Here is a 16549-nt window from a genome sequence, read left to right as displayed (position 1 = left end):
GCACATGGCTCCAGACTTTTGCATGAAAGAATTTGAGGCAGTGAATGTAATAATCCCTAACATATGCACAGTGTTTCCTACATTCCAAGAATGGCCACAGTTATTATCCTTTTGGCTGCTATTAACAACTCTGAGAGGCAGTTCTGGTTATTTGTATCCCTTCATGGAGTCAGAGACTGAAGTCAGAGAAGTTACAAATCTTTGGCACCTATAAGTCACATCGTCTTGAGTGGAGGCAAGAACAGAAGCCAAGCACAGATGTGTGATTCCAGATTCCATGATCCCTTCCATTGCTTCTCAAGTGCCTTCTAATAGAGCTCTCCATTTGTGTCTGGACTCACTCCCCAGATTGTGTTACCAAGTTGCCTCTCTGATCAGAAGAGTTTACTCAGTTCAGTAAAGAGAGGAAGGGAAAGAGAGGACTCTGGTGCCAGGCTCACTGGGTTTGAATCTGAGGTCCACTGCTGATTAGCCAGGTGATATGGGATCAGTTCTAAGCTACAACTTCCTTTAACTATAAAATGGAATAAAACACAGCATCTGCTTATAAGGTTATAGTCAGACTTAAGTGAGAAGATGGGTGTAAATAATTTAGCAAAGTTCCTGCCATTAGAAGAGTTCAAGAAGATATTTTAAATAATAGCTTTATTTGAGATATAATTCACATATCACACAATTGACCATTTAAAAGTGTATAATTCAGTGGTTTTTAGTATATTCACAGAGCTGTGCAACCATCACCCTGATACAACTTTAGAATATTTTCATCATCCCAAATAGAAACCCTCTATCTACTGTCACCCTCCAGTTCCCCCCAACAACCCCAGCCCTAGGCAGCCACTCATCTACTTTTGGTCTCTATAGATTTGTCTCTTTGGACTATTTCATATGAATGGAATCATACTCTACTTGTCCATTTGTGTGGGGCTTATTTCCCTGTGCATGACATTTCCAAGGTTTATCCATGTTGTAGCATGTATCAGGACTTTGTTCCTTTTTGTTGCAGAGTCATATTCATTATACGGCTCTACTACCTTTGTTTATCCATTCATCATTTGATGGATAAATAGATTGTTTCTACTTTTCAGCTATCATGAATAAGGCTACATTCATGTACAAGTTTTTGTTTGAATGTCTGTTTTTAATTCTTTGGGGGTATATATATACATATATATATATATATATATATATATATGTATATATACACACACACACACACATACACCTAGGAGTATATATATAGCATTACTGCATATACTCCATAATTCATGTACTTTATTAAATGAACTTTAATAAATTCCACCAGGACTGGAATTGCTAGGTCATCTGGTTAATCTTTTGGGGAAACTATATTCCAAAGTGGCTACATCATTTTATAATGCTGTCAACAATGTGTGAAGATTCTAGTTCCTCTACATTCTTACTAACACTTGTTGTTTTCCATTTTTTGAAATTATAGCCATTCTGGTAGGTGTGAGTGGTATCACACTGTCTTTTAAAAAAAATTATATGTTTTTATTCATTTTTGAGAGATAGATAGAGTGTGACCAGGGGAGGGGCAGAGAGGGGGGAGACAGAATCTGAAGCAGGCTCCAGGCTCTGAGCTGTCAACACAGAGGGCTCAAACTCATGAACTGCGAGATCATGACCTGAGTCAAAGTTGGATGCTTAACTGACTGAAGCCACTCAGGCACCCCTCACACTGTGGTTCTGATTTGCATTTCCATTATGACTAATGACGTTTAGCATCTTTTCATGTGTTTCCTTTGTGATTCTAACTATTGTTTATTCAACAGATATTTACTAATTCCTGCTTTGGGCAACTCACCCTTATCCTCTTACATGGCTTAGAATTACCCAACTAGACCATGAGCTTTTTGATAACAAAGACATGACATGCCTCCAATGTCTTGCTCAGGGATGGCCACTTGAAAATACCTAACATACATATTGAGTAAATAAATGAATAAATCATCATTGGATATGGGAATTCATTGGTGAAGTCGAAAGAGACACAGATCAGAGGCAGGCTCCAGGCTCTGAGCTCTTAGCACAGAGCCCGACACGGGGCTTAAACTCATGAACCACGAAATCATGACCTGAGCCGAAGTTGGACGCCTAACCAACTGAGCCACCCAGGCGCCCCAAAGTGACACCATTTTAGGCCTGTGGTTTTCTTTTTAACAATTCACTCCCTTTTGATCAGACTCAGCTTAACTGAGACACGTGATCAAAATTTAAGATGTTAGAGCCAGTCTCAGCTACTGCTCTGAAGTTCCCACAGCTTTGCAAGCAAGCATTTCTTAATCACCTACTTTGTGTGTGTGTCTTGTCTGTGGTTGGGCTTTAGTGACAGGCACATTAACTTCAAAAGTGATTTGTCCTGGCCCCAGTCATCATTCTGCTCGACATTACAGTTTTAACTCTGATGAGGTTCTGCTAATACTTGGATCTACAGAAGTGTGGGTATTATAATCAAGTGCATGGTAAGAGGAAAAACAAACCCTGCTCCTACCAGGAAGTCAGTGTGCGCCTTTCTGGGAAATACTGTGAGGGTTGGGTGACTCCTGACAATTGGAGGCAATGTGTGCCTGGTGTATCGAAACCCTTGTGCTATCTTCTGGTATTAGCGGATCTAAGAGAGTATTTTCTGTTTAAAGTGCTTTCAGTTCTGCCAGGAATAAGCATCTTCAGTCTTGGATGAATTTGCGGAATGATTCTGACAATTTTCATCTACATTTGTTGTGAAAAGTATATGTATATTTAATATACACACTCACTATTCCTTCAGAATATGGAGTGAAACAGCATTGAATTATTTGAAACTTATTCCAAAGGTATAAGTCATGTTGAAAATTGGGAACAGACTGTATTTACTAAATACATTTCTGCTTTAAGACAGTTTTCCTCCTTTGTTTTCCTATTTATTATATACTCTAACAAATTAAACACATTAGAAAGGCAGGGTAGACACATGGGAAGAGGTTGAGCCTTAATGCCAAGTTGACCCAATTCGCATCAACTTTGGTCACTTGCTAAATGTGTGATCTGGGGAAAAGTGGTAGGTAGAATAAAGCCCTGCAACGGCATCCGTCCACATCCTAATCTTCAGAACCTGTGTATATGTTATCTTGCATAGCAAAATTGACTTTGCAGATGTGATTGAGGTTATGGACCTTGAGGTGGGGAGTGTCCTGGGTTATGCAGATGGGCCCCATCTAATCACGTGAGCCCTTAAAAGTAGAAAACTTTCTAGCTGAATGAAGTCAGAGAGATGCAGGAAGTAGGAGGCAGAAGGGAAAGTCTGAGAGGTTCAAAGTGTGAGAGGGACTGGACCCGCCTTTGTTGGTTTGAAGAAGGAAGGGCAATGAGATAAGGAATGTAGGGGCCTGAAGGGGCTGAGTAAAACTCCTGGCTGACAGCCAGTAAAGAAATGGGAATCTCAGACCTACAACCACAGGGAACTGAATCCTGCCAAGAAGCTAAAGTAACTTGAAAGCCCATTCTCCTCAGACCCCTTGGTAAAGAGCACAGCCCTGCCCCTACCTTGACTTCAACCAGTGAGACCCTAAGTGGGAGACCCAGTTCAGCAATGCCATACCTGGATTCTGATCTGCAGAACTGTGAGATAATAAATGGGTGTTGTTTTAAGCAGTTAAGTTTGTGGTAATTTGTTATAGCAGCCATAGAAAGCTTATATAGTAAGTTACTGACTGTAAATTGGGAACAATACCTACCTTGAAGGGTTGTTGTAAAGATTAGAAATTACATTTGTGAATTGCCTGGCATATAATAGGTAGCTACTAAATGATAGCTTCATAGGTGGAAGGACCAGAATGAGAAATAGAGGAGAAGAGATGTTAATAGAAAGAAAAAGGATCTTTGTTCATATGTGAAACTACATTTGCGTAAGGTCAAGTTTAGCTGACTTGTATTACACTGATTGGCCATTGGTTGGTAACAGCTTGAGAACATCTGCTTACCTGCTTCTACTGCTGAGTATTAAAAAAAAATAGCATGTTCCAGTGACAAGTGATGCAAGGAAGTGTTGTGAGGCAATAAATATTTGAATGAACTTTAATAAATCACTGGAGATACTCTGCTGGGTAACTGCATCAGTTTTCCACTACTGCTGAAACAAGTCAGCTCTGATTTCCTGTTTTTACAGTGAAGATGGTGGTAGTAGGAGGGAAAAAATCAATTCGTACAGGGCTCTACTGGCATGAATTTCCTCATCCAGGGGACCCAAGGAACAGGGAATGACCCCAAGGAATTAATACTAGATCCCCCAGAGATGGTAAAGCTCCAGTCCTGGGGGCAACAGCAAAAGATGTCATGCCATTCTATGATACAAGGACACAGAATTTTCCCAAGTGGACCTGGGAATTGAGAAAAAAACTATTGCAGCCTACTTGTCTCCTGTGTCCTCTCCTCTACCCTCCCACCTTGTCTCTGGACACAGCCTTGGCATCCCTTGCGTATTAGTCAACTCTGTTGCAGTAATAAACAACCACAAACTCTTGGTGACTTACAGCAGTGATTTCTTTCTTGTTCATGTTACATGCTGGTGGGTCTGGGTCTGCTCTTGGCTGTGAGGTGGCTTCATGCATTTTCTCATTCTAGGACCTAGGCTAAAGGAGCATGTTCATTCTGTTTGGGATATGTTACATTCATGGCCTAGGGAAAAAAGTAAGAATCACGGTCATACGATGCAATTTAGCTTAAGACTTCTGCTCAGATGTGACAGATGTCATGTCCACTCACATCCCATTGGCCATTTACATCAATGGACTGAGAAGGTGTACCTCTTAGCCCTCCCATATGAGACATTGCAAGTCACATGACACTATGGGTGTGGGTCCATAATCCTTTTAATGGGAATAGAAGGGAAAATCCTTGAAAACCTATTATCTAATCTACTAGAATTTATCCTTCTGTGTCAAGACTTCCTACCTTACTTCATGCTTCTCTTCCATTAGACTTACTCAGAGTTCCTATCCTGCCTGCAAGGGACCTTGTCCTGGTGGTTTCTTTCCTTAGATAGGATACACTCTATTCCTGCTGCCATGCAGAAAGGAATGCAAATTGTTTCAAGGGTATGGTGAAATTATTGAGAAATACAAGTAAAAAAAAAATTATCGTTTACTTTTGGGTGGGGTGAACTTGGCTGGGCAGATCCTCATGGCTTTAGATAGCTCAGGGGACCCAGGGATTGACCCTGCATATTTTGGACACAGGTCAGCCTCAAAGAGACTACTTCACTGAGATGCTATGCACTGAAAACTATCTTGACTCAAATTGAAAGAGCATCAAAGGAGCCTTGTGCATTAGAAAGCACTTTGTGGTGGAAAGAATCTTGCCATAATGAGCCTGTTTGTATTTTATGGGAAAGAGATAGGTTTATCTCACCAAATGGACACTTGGGAAAAGAGGAGGAAAATTCTTTATGGCAGTACTTGCTAAGACATAATCAAAACTGAATTCTGACTTTCACCACAATTGGTCATAACCACACGTACACACGCACACATACACACCCCTTGCTGATTAAAGATCCTGAACTAGAGTGACCCCTGTTAGCTAGACCTGTGCTAGATCTATACATGAAGGCTCTTTTCTTGATCCATGAAAATGAGACTTATTTTGAGTCCCATACAAAGACCTGTAGACTCAAGGCAAATTTTTACTGCCACATTAGCATAACCATCATGAGCCTCTTTTTTTTCTACTGCTTAAAGTTTCCTGATTTTTATACCTCAGAGAATTCCTTAGGAAATCTCTTCACTGGTGTGTCAAAAAAAAAAAAAATCTCAGCTTTTTTTTCCCTTATAAAAAATCTCTGGGAGAGGGTCTGTTTTTGATTCTTTGTAAGGTAGTTCCATATAGGCAAAATTTACTTTATTAAATCTTTTGTTCCTTTATCTTTTTTCCCCATCAGTAGTTCTTTCAGTATAATCCCAGGTACATTTAAAAATTATCATATACAAGACACACACATCCAAAATTATACAGATTCCTAAGAACTTGAGAAATTCCATTCAGAACGTGACCTAGGGCATTGGTCAAGGATAGTGAGTAGTCACCACACTCTTTCTTACCAAGTCTGGAAAGAACCCACACATTAAGGGAATCTCTTTTGGAACAGAGTTATGTCATCAAATGGAATTAAAAAAAAATGCAACTCACCATTGTCATTCTGTGCTGGGTATGCTACTTACTACTTCCTGAACATAAAGGAAACGTAGTAAAATTACCACTTTAAAGTTTTAGGGTGGGGTGAGGATGGAAACAGTAATGTTTTCCTGTAGCTCTGGTATTCTGTGATTTTGTTAACCAGTCTAAGGTCACTCAAGCCATATTTTCAGTTTTATAGATTTTGAACCTATCCCTTCTCAGTCTTCATCCTTCCCTGCAAAGAATCTGAACATATTTGAATCTGTTTTCATAAGTCAGCCCTCCTGCAAGCATACATCCTTTTGATCATTTATATTACCCTTTCCTGTAGCAAAAGCAAGTATAGTACACTTTTTTAGGGTGTAGCCTGACCACTGCACATGGTGTGCCAGGTGGGAGAATGCAAGTGAAAGGGTCTCTGAGGAAAGGCTTCTACCTTCCAGAGAAGTAAGATATCCAGAACAGTCATAGATGCCAGACCACATCTATGTCTGTGGTCCCTAGATAAGTGCACTTTGTGTTTTCTTTCCTATTTTGTCCTTAGATTACAATGACCCGGAACCCTTACCCATACAAATGCTCAAGCAGTCTGATCTTTGTCTCCGGGACCCTTCTCTCTGGGACTTGGCCTCTTATGGTTCCCAAAGTTCCCAGGGTTCTTGGTCCAAAGGCTTAATCCCTAATGATCTTATTTGTTGCTGAAGATTGAACAAACTGTGAAAAGAGGTGTTCTAGTTGCTGCTGCTATTCTACACTGAAGGTCTAGGATCTCCATGCAAGCTAAGCTCTCATTCCCGCTGCTGGTGCTGCTGTTGTCTCTGCCCCATTCAAACTTGGAAGAAAAGAGAACATACTCCACCTCCTGGCCTTATGATCATCTCAGGATGTGCTACATCTTAATTGGTAAGGGCCTTAAGAGTTACAACTTGTGATAATCTCTCTCAGACACGGACACACACACATACACACGAGGACACGTGTGCACAAGCTCACCCGCCCACACCAGTTGTTTTCCCAAGGTCCAACCAGCAATAGAGTTAAGCCAGCAAAAGCTGGTAGAAACATCAACCCCCTCTAACCAGAACTAGCTTGACTTCTGGTGTTGCATTTGAGTCACTATTCCAGACTTTTTTTTTTCTCTCTCTCAGGAATCCTTTTTGTCTTTCACCATCTGGCCTCATTAGGGGCCATCCCACCCATCAGATTGGCTTTACTACTGTATTTTTGAACTGCAGTGTAGTGGGAGGTGGAAATTCTACTCATTCTGCCATAATGATCCTTGGTTCCTACATAAACTTGTGGGTACAAATCGATATGCATGGGAATGATAAGAAAAACACTATCGGGGCGCCTGGGTGGCGCAGTCGGTTAAGCATCCGACTTCAGCCAGGTCACGATCTTGTGGTCCGTGAGTTCGAGCCCCGCATCAGGCTCTGGGCTGATGGCTCGGAGCCTGGAGCCTGTTTCCGATTCTGTGTCTCCCTCTCTCTCTGCCCCTCCCCCGTTCATGCTCTGTCTCTCTCTGTCCCAAAAATAAATAAAAACGTTGAAAAAAAAAATTAAAAAAGAAAAGAAAATCAGTGGGTACTTTTCATCCACTTTAACTATCTGTAGATTTTTTTAAAGTTGTGACAAGTACATAGGTAACCAACGTATAGAGCTTGTTTGGTGCATCTTCATTATTGATACATTTTCTGGACAACTTCACATGAATACAGTATGAAACATTCTTTATTCCTTTGGCCCAGACAGCTTTGTTGAGTCTGGTATCAATGTGTACATCTGTAGTTCCCATCTCCTTAATGGGAAATTTCCAGTTCTTTGAGTGCCCAAGGGACGTGCTTCTTGAAACCCATTCCACGGATGCAGTTGTGAATGTTGATTGTATATTCCCTGGTCATTACCTTGTCGATGGCAGAATAGCCCTCCTCGCTATCCTTCTTTGCAGGAGCAATTCTGCAAGGCCCCAGTTGGAAAGGAAAAGCACGAAGTATTGTGGGAGAAGCTATTGGGAGGTTTTGATTACTGACTCAATTTCTTTGCTGGTTACTGGTCTGTTCAAATTTTCTATTTCTTCCTTTTTCAGGTTTGGTAGTTTATATGTTTCTAGGAATTTATCCATTTCTTCCAGGTTGCACAATTTGTTGGCATATAGTTTTTCATAATATTCTCTTCTGATTGTATTTCTGTGGTGTTTGTTGTTACATCTCCTCTCTCATTTGTAATTTTATTTATCTGAGTCCTCTCTCTTTTTTTCTTGATAAGTCTAGCTAAAGGTTTACCAATTTTATTGATTTTTTTCAAAGAACCAGTTCCTGGTTTCACAGGTCTGTTCTATGGCTTTTTTAGTTTCTATATCATTTATTTCTGCTCTAATCTTTATTATCTCCTTCCTTCTGCTTGTTTTAGGTTTTCTTAATTGTTCTTTCCCTAGCTCCTTTAGGTGCAAGATTAGGTTATTTGAGATTTTTCTTGCGTTTTGAGATAGGCCTGTATTGCTATAAATTTCCCTCTTAGAACCACTTTAGCTGCATCCTAGAGGTTTTGGACCATTATGTTTTCACTTTTATTCAAAATATATAAAGAAGTTATAAACTTAACACCCCAAAAATCAAATAATCCAATTAAAAATGGGCAGAAGGCATGAAAAGACATTTCTCCAAAGAAGACATTCAGATGGCCAACAGACACTTGAAAACATGCTCAACATCACTCATCATCAGGGAAATGCAAATCAACCCTACAATGAGATATCACGTCACACCTGTAAGAATGGCTAACATCAAAAATGTAAGAAACAACAAGTACTGATGAGGATGTGGAAAAAAAGGAACCCTTGTGCACTGTTGATGGGAATGCAAACTGGTGCAGCCACTCTGGAAAACAGTATGCAGGTTCCTCAAAGCGTTCAATATAGAACTACCTTATGATCCAGTAATCACACTACTGGGTATTTACCCAAAGAATACAAAAACATTAACTCAAAGGAATACATAGGCCTATATGTTTTTAGCAGCATTATTTACAAAAGCCAAAATATGGAAGCAGCACAAGTATCCATCACAGAAGTGGTGTGTGTGTGTGTGTGTGTGTGTGTGTGTGTGTGTGTGTGTATACACACACATGCATACATACATATATGTATATACATACATACAATATATATATACAATACATACATTATACACACACACACACACACAGTGGACATTATTCAGCCATCAAAAAGAATGAAATCTTGTCGTTTGCAATGACGTGATGCAACTAGAGAATATTATGCTAAGTGAAATAAGTCAGTCAGAAAAAGACAAATACCATGATTTCACTCCTATGTGGAATTTAACAAACAAAACAAACATAAACAAAGGGGAAAGAAGACAGAGAAACCAAGAAGCAAGCTCTTAAGTGTAGAGAACAAACTGATGGTTACCAGAGGGAGGTAGAGGGGATAAAGGAGAAATAGGTGATGGGGATTAAGGAACGCACTCGTGATGAGTACCAGATGTCATATGGAAGTGTTGAAACACTATATTGTACACATGAAACTAATATGACACTGTATTTAACTAAATAGAATTTAAATAAAAACTTTAAAATAATAAACCGATAAATAAATCCATAAACCAACAAACCAACAAACAGATGAACAAACAAAGTCGAACTTCCTTAGGTCCTTTATGATCCGGTTCCTACTGGCCTTCCCACCTTCACCATGGTTCCTTCTTTCATCTGGACTCCCTACTGCAGTAGCACAGAACTACTTTCCGTTCCAAGACAACTTCATGTTCTCCTTCTCACCTCTTAGGTTTTGTGCATGCTGCTTCCTCTTTCTGAGGCATTCAGTGCACTCCTTCACCTCGCTAACTCGAAATCAACTTGCAGGTTTCAGCCTAGATGTCATTTCTTCCAGGAAGGCTTCCCTGACTATCCTATCCAACTAGTCTGAGTTATATGGCTCTCCTATATGTTTTCTTAGCAACTGGAGTTTCCCCTATCATATTGCTTACCACCCTCTACGTTAATTCCCTATTTATTTTCCTGTATCTCCCCACCAGCTTGTAAGCTCCTGAGGGCTGGGGTCATGTGTGTCCATCTGGTTCCCAGCTATATCCCTACTATCTACCACAAAGTTTGGCTTATAAAAGCCAGTAAAGAACTCCTTACTGATTGAGTGAATAACATGCATGAGATATTTTATAAGTTATGAAGCACCTTGTCTCATTTTAACTTCACTGCCCTGGGAGACAGTATCACCCCAAAACAAAGCACCATGTTACTGTTACGTTTAAGCTGACATAGACTATATTTGTGAAGTTTTATTTAAGTAACAATTAACTTAAATATTAACAAATCACACTTTTGGACAACTTTAAAGGAAATCTGACTTATACAAATCCTTCAAAAACAGTGTAATAATAACTAACTGCTTACAAAGTATCACAAAGGAAACGTTACCCTGTTATGCCTTTTAATGAATATAGGACACTCTGCTATGCATAACAGAATATTTTTGCATTCATAAATGTGCTAAAGTCCCCAAAAATGCTTAATACTCTTAAGTGGATTAAGCATGCCTTCTGTGATCTGATTTATATGGTGAATGTGCCAAGTCAAACCTTTCTCCACAGAGCAATCAGACTGTAAACTTCAGCTGAACTCTGATAAAATTATCATATTTCCAAACTAGTGGAGCCCAAATTAATGAGATTTTGCTTTAAGCTCTTCCTATGAAAGGGCCAGCCAATCTTTGTTGAACATTTTAAATGTATCAAAATGTTCTAAAATCATACTATTTAATATAGCAGTCACTAGACACATGTGGCAGAACGTGGCTAGTGTGAATGAGGAATTGCATCTTTAATTTTACATCATTTTAAGTAATTTGAAGTTAAAAACTAAAGCAGTATGATTTTTTACATTGATTATATGTTAAAATTAAGATATTTTGGATATACTGCGTGAAATAAAATATTAAAATTATTAGAATTATTTTTGCCTATTTATTTTTACTTTCTGACATGGCCATTAGAAAATCTTAAATTCCATACCTTAGTTAACATTACATTTCTATTGGACTTCACTGTTTCTATTGGACTTATGCATGCTCCACTGTTCAACTCAGATAGGAAAAAGAAATGTACAGTTTAGGTAAAATGGTACTTGCAATTTATTTTTAAGTTAATTTTTTTTAAAGATTCAGAGACAGCATGAGTAGGGGATGGGAAGAGAGAGAGAGAGAGAGAGAGAGAGAGAGAGAGAAGACCCTAAGCAGGCTCCACACTGTCACCACAGAGCCCAATGTGGGGCTCAAACTCACAAAGCCGTGAGATCATGACCTGAGCCAAAACCAAGAGGTGGACGCTTAACCGACTGAGCCACCCAGGTGTCCTGGTACTTGCAATTTTTAAATGTTGTGTTATTTATCCTCAAAACTGAGTTAAACTCTTTGGACTAGATGACATCCTAATACCTAGAAAATGTTAAATGCCTTTCCAACCCATAATAACAGCAGGTTATAAAGCATGCTCTAGGAGAGTGTAACTGAGCATTTATTTACCTAATTATACTACCACATTAGTCATACCAATTTATCTTTTTTCTTTATGTTTATTTTTGAGAGAGATCATGTGAGTGGGGGATGTGCAGAGAGAGGGAGGGAGGGAGGGAGGGAGAGAGAGAGAGAGAGAGAAAGAGAGGATCCCAAGCAGGCTCCTCACTGTCAGCACAGGGCCCCATGTGGGGCTTAAACTCACAAAACCACGAGATCATGAACCCAAACCAAGAGTCAGATGCTTAACCAACTGAGCCACCCAGGTTCCCCCCCCCCCCTTTTTCAAGGAACATAAATTGTTTTATTTTTGTAATTGTTCCTTTTGTTTTGTTTTTTTATCATCTGTATGTCTGTTGATGAATCTTACCTTCAATGTGCAAAATATGTAAAGGGATACTGCTCTGGTTAGAATGGACACAGAGTGTGATCAATGGCTTCCCTCTGCAATAAGCCACAACCCTAACACTGCAACCGTCCCCCTACACATACACACACACCTCTCGTGCCTCTGGCACCTCAGCAGAATCCTAGGGCCCTGCCATAATAAACAATGTAAACAACACTTCTGTACAACACAGCCTAGAATTGGGAAGGAGACAAAAAGAAACCTTGAGCATTCAAATGGGATGTGTCAAATTTCAGATGTTTCTGTTCCCACGCTTCCTTCTTATTAGTGCTCTCTGCAACCTTACAGAATCTGTTCATTCCCTCTTCCTGCATACACAATTCTAACATGCTTGGTTGTTGTTTCCCAGTGAACAGAATATCAGCTGCAGGAAACTGGAAGATGGACACGGTGTAGTTGGGAGGGGGAGGGGGAAATGCTGGGGGACCATGTAGCCAACGAGGAAAGAAGAGATTCTTGCAACTGGTAGCTCCGAGGAATGAAAGCAACATGGATAATTTCCCAAAGCAGGAACCAGAATTTACATACTCTAGTATGACAAGCTGGGGCCACTGAGTATAGGGAGTTGTCTCACACCCCTTAATAGTTCCTTTGGAAAGCACTGTCTCAGGACACAATAAAATCACTGATGCTCATATTCACCCTTAAGCTTTAACAACAGGATCAGTATGGTCTATTCTATTCAGTGTATAAGTCAGAGGAGTATACAATTCATTTAAGCAACCTGTCCATAAAAGAGACTAAAATAGGGGTGCCTGAATGGCTCAGTCGGTTAAGCATCTGACTCTTGATTTGGGCTCAAGTCACGATCACATGGTTCGTGGATTCAAGCCCTGCATCAGGCTCTGCACTGACAATGTGGAGCCTGCTTGGGATTCTCTCTCTCCCTCTCTCTCTGACCCTCCCCAGCTTGTTCTCTCTCTCTCTCTCTCTCTCTCTCTCTCTCTCTCTCTCTCTCTCAAAAATATATAAATAGGGGCACCTCGGTGGCTCAATCAGTTGAGCATCTGACTTCGGCTCAGGTCGTGATCTCACGGTCTGTGAGTTCTAGCCCTGTGTCAGGCTCTGTGCTGACAGCTCAGAGCCTGGAGCCTACTTCAGATGCTATGTCTCCCTCTCTCTCTCTGCCCCTCCCCTGCTCATGCTTTGTCTCTCTCTCTCTGTCAAAAATAAATAAACATTAAAAAAATTATATATATATATATATATTTAAAAAGGAGAGAAACTAAAATAAGTCAAGCTTTAGTACTTAAAGAGTAACATCCTACCTGAATAACTCACATATGTGAAATAGCTCATTTCCTACCAAAGTTTGACAAATGAGGTGTTACAAGGAAGGAAGGATGCCTCCATGAATCACAACATGTAACTAACATACATCTCCAGTCAACACATGCTTGAAAGCATTCTGTGCTTACGGACTGTGAACTTGGCAAAAGAACAGAAGACTTGCTCCTGTAATTCATTCATCCCAAATGGAGATAAGCTGAGTCTGCGTTCTGACAAGTATTTCCTGAATCAAAGTATCTGTCTGGGAGCTGGGTCCAAACTGCTGTAACACTGCAGACTTGTGTAATACAACAGATAGCTTTCAAGGCTGGGGGGGGGGGGGTGCAGGGAGGGGGGAGAGAAAGGGATGGGGGTAATCATGGGAGGCCCAAAAGGGAGACCATTTGGGAATGGAAAAGAGCATGCAAGGAAAGTAATAGCAACTTGTCTGCCAATAAGAAATCATTGTGGGTCTATGCATTTAGCCCTGGAGCCCACCAGCCCACCACAGATATTGGCATAAAAGGAATATGTTCAAGAAACAAAATGTCCTTCAGACAGCACTTATTATTCTTTCCTCTGGGAGTATGCTGAACATGTGGGCAATATTATGCAACCTTTGATATGATCCAGATTAGAAGCAACTGGCAATAGAACTTGACATTTCTCTTTTGCTGGACTTATATTTCAAGACCTCTCAGGTGGTGTGACATAAACAGGAAAGAATGTGTTTGGTAGAAGGGTGTTGGCACACAATGAGTCAAGATAATTGGTCTCCTTAATAAAGCTACTATTCTTTTGGATATGACCACCACAGCAGCCTAAGAAAAGTGCTATTATATGGCCACTGTGATGGCAATGATTTTCCTTCTGTATTGATTTTCCTTGTATATATTAAACATACAGTTTAAATGCCTTATGAGGTATGTTTAAGGAACACAAGCAAGAATCAAAATAAGTTATTTCTTATAGTAGGAAGATCATCAGACTAAGAAACAGGAGGTTTGTTGTGCATCTTTGGGTAAGACAGCTTGCCAGTATCTCCTGCCATACAATGAAGAGACCTGATAAAATGAACTCTGTGTGTCTCTTGTTACAGTTCTGGTAACATCTAGGATACGGTGCACAGAAACCCTCATGACTGCCATAAGACAGAACTTGTGCCATGATCCCACTGACACACTACCATTGCTACATGGTGTCGGCTTAGGGTGTCTAGGACAGAATGTCCTTTGTGACTGATGGCAGTATACTCTCTGGATGTCTAGATGTGGCTGGTAACATGCCAAGTTTTAATGGACTGTCCAATTGTTCTGATGGATTTTATGAAAAGATTAAGAATATCCTATCTCATAATGCCTTCCACATTCCCCTCCCTGGGAGTCCCCTCAGTTACCTTGTTTGGGGACAGTCTTACTTCCCTTGTGACTCACATCTCAATCATTAATTCATACAGGGCAAGGACAAACTGCTGCTAGTATCTTCTGCCTCCATCCAAGCAACACTCACACATGAAGAGGGCTTGTTTTGCCATTCGTACATTTTAACTCTTTATCCCCTTCCTGAATTGAACAATTCCACCGTAAGACAACAAAACTACAACTAACAGTTAATGGAATGCTAATGCCTAGGCTTGTACATGATACCAATTTACATGAACACTTACTTCCAATTGAAAGTTTATTTTAATACAATAAATTAGAGAAATCCTTCCTTTGTCTCCCCCTAAACTGATTAGCACCAACAATTCCCCAAACCCTAGTCAGTGAGGGTGAATTTCAAGAGAAATTCAATCCATGGCAGCCAAAATTCATCTGAGAGCTTTGAGCTTCCTATGAATTGATACACCATGTTCTTATGATTGTTTTCAATATAAACCTGCATATATGTGAGTAGGTATAACATGGTTGACATTAGTCAAATAATTAGTGAGGGGGCACCTGCGTGGCTCTGTCAGTTAAGCATCCAACTTCAGCTCAGATTATGATCTCAGTCTGTGAGTTCTAGCCCTGTGTCAGGCTCTGTGCTGACAGCTCAGAGCCTGGAGCCTGCTTCGGATTCTGTGTCTCCCTCTCTCTCTGCCCCTGCCCCACTCATGTTCTGTCTCTGTCTCTCAAAAATGAATAAATGTTAAAAAATATTTTTTAAAAAATCAGTGAGGCTCTCATGCTGAATAAATGAACTCCCAGATGGGATTAATTATTTCAGGAACTGCCTTAACTCTTTCATTCCACTAAGTTTCCATGTCATAATTAGTAATGTTCAATAAATTATATATCTTTTTAATTAATTTATTTTTTAATTTACCTCCAAGTTAGCATATAGTACAACAGTGATTTCAGGAGTAGATTCCTTAATGCCCCTTACCCATTTAGCCCATCCCCCCTCCACAACCTCTCCAGCAACCCTCTGTTTGTTCTCTATATTTAAGAGTCTCTTATGTGTTGTCCCCCTCCCTGTTTTTATATTATTTTTGCTTCCCTTCCCTTATGTTCAGCTGTTTTGTCTCTTAAAGTCCTCATATGAGTGAAGTCATATGATATTTGTCTTTCTCTGACTAATTTCACTTAGCATAATACCCTCTAATTCCATCCACATAGTTGCAAATGGCAAGATTTCATTCTTTTTGATTGCCACATAATACTCTATTGTATATATATATACCACATCTTCTTTATCCATTCATTTGTCAATGGACATTTGGGCTCTTTCCATACTTTGGCTATTGTTGATAGTGCTGCTATAAACATGGGGGTGCATGTGTCCCTTCGAAACAGTACACATGTATCCCTTAGATAAATGCCTAGTAGTGCAGTTGCTGGGTCATAGAGTAGTTCTATTTTTAGTTTTTTGAGGAACCTCCATCCTGTTTTCCAGAGTGGCTGCCCCAGCTTGCATTCCCACCAACAATGCAAAAGAGATCCTCTTTCCCTGCATCCTTGCCAACATCTGTTGTTGCCTGAGTTGTTCATGTTAGCCATTCTGACAGGTGTGAGGTGGAATCTCATTGTGGTTTTGATTTGTGTTTCCCTGATGATGACTGATGTTGAGCATCTTTTCATGTGTCAGTTGGCCATCTGGATGTCTTCTTTGGAGAAGTGTCTATTCATGTCTTTTGCCCAGTTCTTCGCTGGATTCTGTGTTTTTTG

At 40.1% G+C, this 16549-nt stretch overlaps 1 pseudogene; it reads right to left on the bottom strand.

Moving 5' to 3' along the window:
• Window positions 1-4670: 4670 nt before the first annotated feature.
• Window positions 4671-14934, bottom strand: LOC121025126 (60S ribosomal protein L31-like; annotated as a pseudogene).
• Between the last annotated feature and the right edge of the window lie 1615 nt (window positions 14935-16549).

Source organism: Herpailurus yagouaroundi, unplaced genomic scaffold (assembly GCF_014898765.1).
Source record: "Herpailurus yagouaroundi ecotype Mexico unplaced genomic scaffold, PumYag 67503, whole genome shotgun sequence".
In the NCBI taxonomy this organism is placed as follows: Eukaryota; Metazoa; Chordata; class Mammalia; order Carnivora; family Felidae; genus Herpailurus; species Herpailurus yagouaroundi.
This window is presented reverse-complemented; position numbering and strand designations above follow the sequence as displayed.